The sequence below is a fragment of the Schistocerca gregaria genome, chromosome 3, assembly GCF_023897955.1.
Source record: "Schistocerca gregaria isolate iqSchGreg1 chromosome 3, iqSchGreg1.2, whole genome shotgun sequence".
Taxonomy (NCBI): Eukaryota; Metazoa; Arthropoda; class Insecta; order Orthoptera; family Acrididae; genus Schistocerca; species Schistocerca gregaria.
The window spans coordinates 197,693,849-197,698,962 of NC_064922.1; the positions used below are offsets into that span (position 1 = coordinate 197,693,849).

General features: G+C 40.2%; 1 pseudogene; it reads right to left on the reverse strand.

Annotated features, from left to right (window-relative positions):
* Positions 1-4,689: 4,689 nt before the first annotated feature.
* LOC126357318 (5S ribosomal RNA) lies at positions 4,690-4,807 on the reverse strand (annotated as a pseudogene).
* Between the last annotated feature and the right edge of the window lie 307 nt (positions 4,808-5,114).

Below are 5,114 nucleotides of genomic sequence, written 5' to 3' on the forward strand. Positions count from 1 at the left end.
GTGAAGAGATTAGCACATACATGAAAACAAAATGTTTTGCTTTACATTCCCATCCACTAAGCATTTTAACTTGCATGGGTCCTCCAGCGTCTTGTGTCCACAGAGTTGTTGACAGGTTGTTACTCAAGCCTGTCCTGTTATCCAATGATGGCCCTCCTGAGGTCATTCAGTGTGTGAGGTAAGTTTCTCTTCATGGTAAGTATCAGCTGGTCCAACATATTTAACTACATTCATGTCAGCAGATACTGGATGTCATTCAGTTTGGTTGATATCTGCATGCTGGAGAAAGGTTCACATGAGGTGGGTGCACAGTTCTCATGTATTATCATCTTGAAATCTGAATGAATCACCAAATTTTGACTGTAGGAGCAGACAAGAGATAGGAGGATCCAATCCTGATACTGTATAACCTTAAAATTACTCTCAACAGGGATAAGGGGTGTCTGAATCTGCACATCACATTGGTTCAAAAACTACTGAAACATAAAGTTGCTGAACTTGTATGATTCCATGCCTGCAATATCTGTATGCATCTGGCCATCTCCACCCTTTTGTATGAAAAACATCAACAAATCCTGCACTCATCAGTGGTGGCAGCCCAATGCTATTGATCTAGGTTGCACTCCAGGTGTCCCTTGTAATGGATATGTAGGAGCCCAAATTATTTTGCAGAAATGGTTCCATTCTGTGTGAGTTGACACAGACCTAACAGTTACTGCCAAACTGTTGCATGCTCTTCAGGGTACCTAAGAGTCATAATTAGTACATAGCATACATCAGCTGGTATTTTTGACCATGGTCAACAAATTATGAGGTGGCTATTCACTGTTTTGAATGTCACAGTAGTGACTGAATACTCAAATAACACTTTTATTGTGTAGACCAATTTTATTGGTGACTTCCTGTGCTGACAGCTCTTCTTGCAGTAAATTTAATACATATACACAGTCTAACACAAACCACATTATTCTGTTCAAGATTTGAGATGGAGCATGATCTATTTTCAGCTTCATTATACATATATGTGCATTGACAATAGTGGCCCCAAAAAGGGAAACAAATCACATATGCTTTTCAAGTGGTACATAATGTTTTCTGATTTTATTTATTTATTTAATCATTGCAGGGTGCCAGGTTTTTCAATTTGATGCCACTTTGGCGACCTGCAGACGATGAGGATAATAGGATGATGATAAGGACAGCACAACACCCAGTCCCTGGGCACAAAAAATTCCTCGAGCCAGCTGGCAATCGAATCTGGGCTCAGAGGATTGACAATCCATCACACTGAATGTTCAGCTACTGGGGGCGGACGATGTTTTCTGATCAATTTATGTATCATACATCCCTGAGGCCTATGTGTCTCAGATTAGATCCAAACATAAAAAAATATAATGTAAAAATCCGAAAAGAAATAGTATAACTGTCCTCTAAGTATGATAATACAGGAGAAAACAATAGCACAACTACTTGCTGTGAAGAGTCATAGGAAAGAATGTTACAGTGCTGTAAGCTTTCTATAGATTACAAATGCTGATGACTGCCACTCTGCCTTCTCTATATATGTTAACAAGGTGAAATCAAGTAATTATTTTTACTGTTCAGTCTCTGATTGAATACATGGTTCTAGGTTCTGCTGCCAGATCTCTCTCATGTAAATTTCACAATATTTCTCTCAGGCAGTTGCTTGACATTGTCAGGTGAATGTTGCTCGTTACTGCTGGCAAGTGGCAACCAGTGGTGTCCATCATGTGATGGCATTCTTACAGAGTCTCCATCTGTGAGTCATGCATTTATGATTAAGTTGAGTCAAGACAGATGATGATAGTGTTTCTAGAGCCCCTAGTGTGAATCATGCCGTGCTCTCCTGTATGTGCACTCTGTCCGTGATGCTTCTAACAATTATCACTGTGGCATCCTCCGATACACTGCAGTGGACCTCTCACTGAAAATTCTTGTTTTCCTCTATATTTAATGGCAGCAAGTGCAGGGAACCAGGCTGTACACACATGAAATCCTGATACTCTGCTGATGAGATTGTCCACTGCGTGAATATGTATTGGCTCCTTTATCAACCCCTCCCAGATGTATGAAAGTGACAATATTATGTCTTCTCATAAGCATGGATTGTCATGCAATAAGAAAAGCTCTGTTACTGTAGATTTACCTTGCTGGTCTAGGTGTGTTTGATGATGGTATTTATAATACAGATTAGTGTGATATCTATGAGCAATACATAAATATTCTACACTAACACAGAATCCTTTAAAACCATGAACCCCGGAAGCTAACATCTCCTTTGACTAGTCCCAACATGTTCCTTAGTCTTGCAGTAGATGGTGACAGAAGATGCATTTAATGTTGCATCTGTTCAGGAATCCATACTGGTTTGCATGGAGGAGGTCATAAAAGATTCTACAACAAATGGATGCCAATGATATTTGATTGTAGTTTTGTGGATCACTTCCACTACCATTTTGTAGATGGGTGTGAATTGTAATGGTACCTACCTGCATTGTCAATCTTGATGATCAAAGCCACATAGCATATCTGTTAATTTATTTCCAAGAACTATGAAAATGATGTTCACTATACAAATTTCCAAGTAACATGACTTTTTCCACATTTGTTACCACCACAAAAATTAGCTGACTGGATAAAATTTCACATCATACATTTTTATGCAGGTGGTACCTACACCCCTCCACTTCACTACACACAGGCATAGGATTAAGAAAATAGTGACTATGTGCAGACACAGTCTTTTTTAGACATGACATTAGCATAACACAGTGGCTCATACACTCAAATTTTTCATACAGTCACCAAGATACTTCATTCATTTTCCTTTGTAGATTTTCTTGACTGTGAGAGAAAAATATTGGACCACCTACCAACTACCCACCTAAAATCCAGGAAACCTACATGGGAAGACGAATTCCTCAGATTCCCAGAAAGGTATGACATAGCAAGGGAATAGAGACAATAATGGTCACTGAATAATCATCATCCTCTCATCACTGATTTTGATCCTACGATACCAGTGGAAGGAATGCAAATGCCCAGAAGAACTTGGTGCAGACTTTATCAGGTGAAGACTAACCATGGCAGGCGTAAGGCCACTCTCCACAAATGGAAATTCACTGATGACCCACGATGTGACTGTGGTGCAGAAGAACAAACAATCCCTCACCTGATCTTCGAATGTCGTACAAGGAGGTTTGAAGAGGAATGGTGGGATATCATGAAAGCTACTCCATATGCTGTTCAGTGGGGGACCTGCTTAGATGTGGAATTGTAATTGCTGCTGTTACTGTCTCCCTAATCTTTTGCATATTGATGTTTGCAATCAATCATTTAATAATATATTTGTAATTCATTTATTATATTAATTAATAGTATGTGTGCAATTTTACCCTGTAGATGCCATACGATAAATAAAATAAATAAACCAAGATGGTTTAACTTAATGTGCATGAGATGAGACTAGTCCAAAATAAACAACATCCATCACTTCAAAAAGAATTAGCACAGTCACTGCCTGATAAAAGTTCATCAGATAAGCCATCCATCACTGCTGATTATACAGGAGATGGACAAAAATATGGAAACACCATGAGAAATGCATGTTTCAGCATATATACAGCTGCTAGCCAAGCCTCTAGGTTGCACTGTTGTATCTGATGACAAATGGTGTCTCTGTTATGTCTCAATATGCTGCATGTGTCTGTCATGGTCAGAAAGGTGTTTGATGTAGCTGTGAGAGCATTCTGTCAGAGCTCAGTGCATTTCAATATTGGCAAATTGTTGATGCCCATATGGTGAGTGTTTCAGTAATCAAAGTAGCCAAAGTTTTTGATGTTTCAAGAGACATTGGACTGAAGATTTATACTGCATACAGGGAAAGCAGAAATATAATCTACTAAGACACAATGCTGATGAAAGTATGTGTTGGGTGAGTGTGTTGTACGGTCATTGAAGAGGATTATGATGAAAAAAAGAGGATGACAGCTGCAGTCATCACCACTGCATAACTGAGTGTTGTGCTCATAAACACTGTCAGCACCAAATGAAGAGAACTGCAGGTTTAGCTGCATCAGTGAAAAAATTAGGAAAACATGGTGCCAAAGCCATAAAACCTAAACTGATAACCAATGGCAGGATGTCATTTGGTTTCACACTGTTTCCAATTCTAGCTGAGTTATTGTCCCAAGAGTGAAACATGGCGGGGGTCCAGTGATGGCTGAGCAGTAATATTGTGGTATTCTATGGACTGCATGGCTATCTTGCAAGGTATCATTACTGCCAAGGATTATGTGACCTTTTTCACTGGTCAGGTCCATCACATTGTATAGTGTTTGTTCTTCAATAATGGTGCTGTGTTCCAAGATGACAGAGCCCTTTCTCACACAGGTCTCTTTATGCGGGTTGGTTCTGTGAGCGCAAGGATGAATTCTCGCATCTCTCTTGGCCACTATTCTCACCACTCCACTTCATCTATAGGCCACAAGTGACCCATCGGGACCATCCAACCGCAGAGTCATCCTCAGAGGAGGACGCGGATAGGAGGGGCATGGGGTCAGCACACCGCACACTCGGTCGTTATGATGGTATTCTTGACCGAAGCCGCTACTATTCAGTCGAGTAGCTCCTCAATTGGCATCATGAGGCTGAGTGCACCCCGAAAAATGGCAGCAGCGTATGGTGGCCTGGATGGTCACCCATCCAAGTGCCGACCACACCCAACAGCACTTAACTTCGGTGATCTCACGGGAACCGGTGTATCCACTGCGGCAAGGCCATTGCCTGCTATTCTCACTACATGCCAATATTATTGAGCCTTTCTGGTCTTTTTTGGAAAGAAGGGCACATGATCGCTATCTGCTTCCATCATCGTTACCTGAACTTGCCACTATTTTACATCAAGAATGGCAAAAGATTCCTTTGAAAACCAGGACTTGTATTTATCCATTCTGAGATGACTGGAAACTATTTTTAATGTGAATCATTTCCCTACATCATATTTTTAACTGTTAAATATGAAACTTCATGAACACTTATTAATTGTACAGTTATCCACATGATGGTAACAGTAAGCTGTAATTTTCCAAATG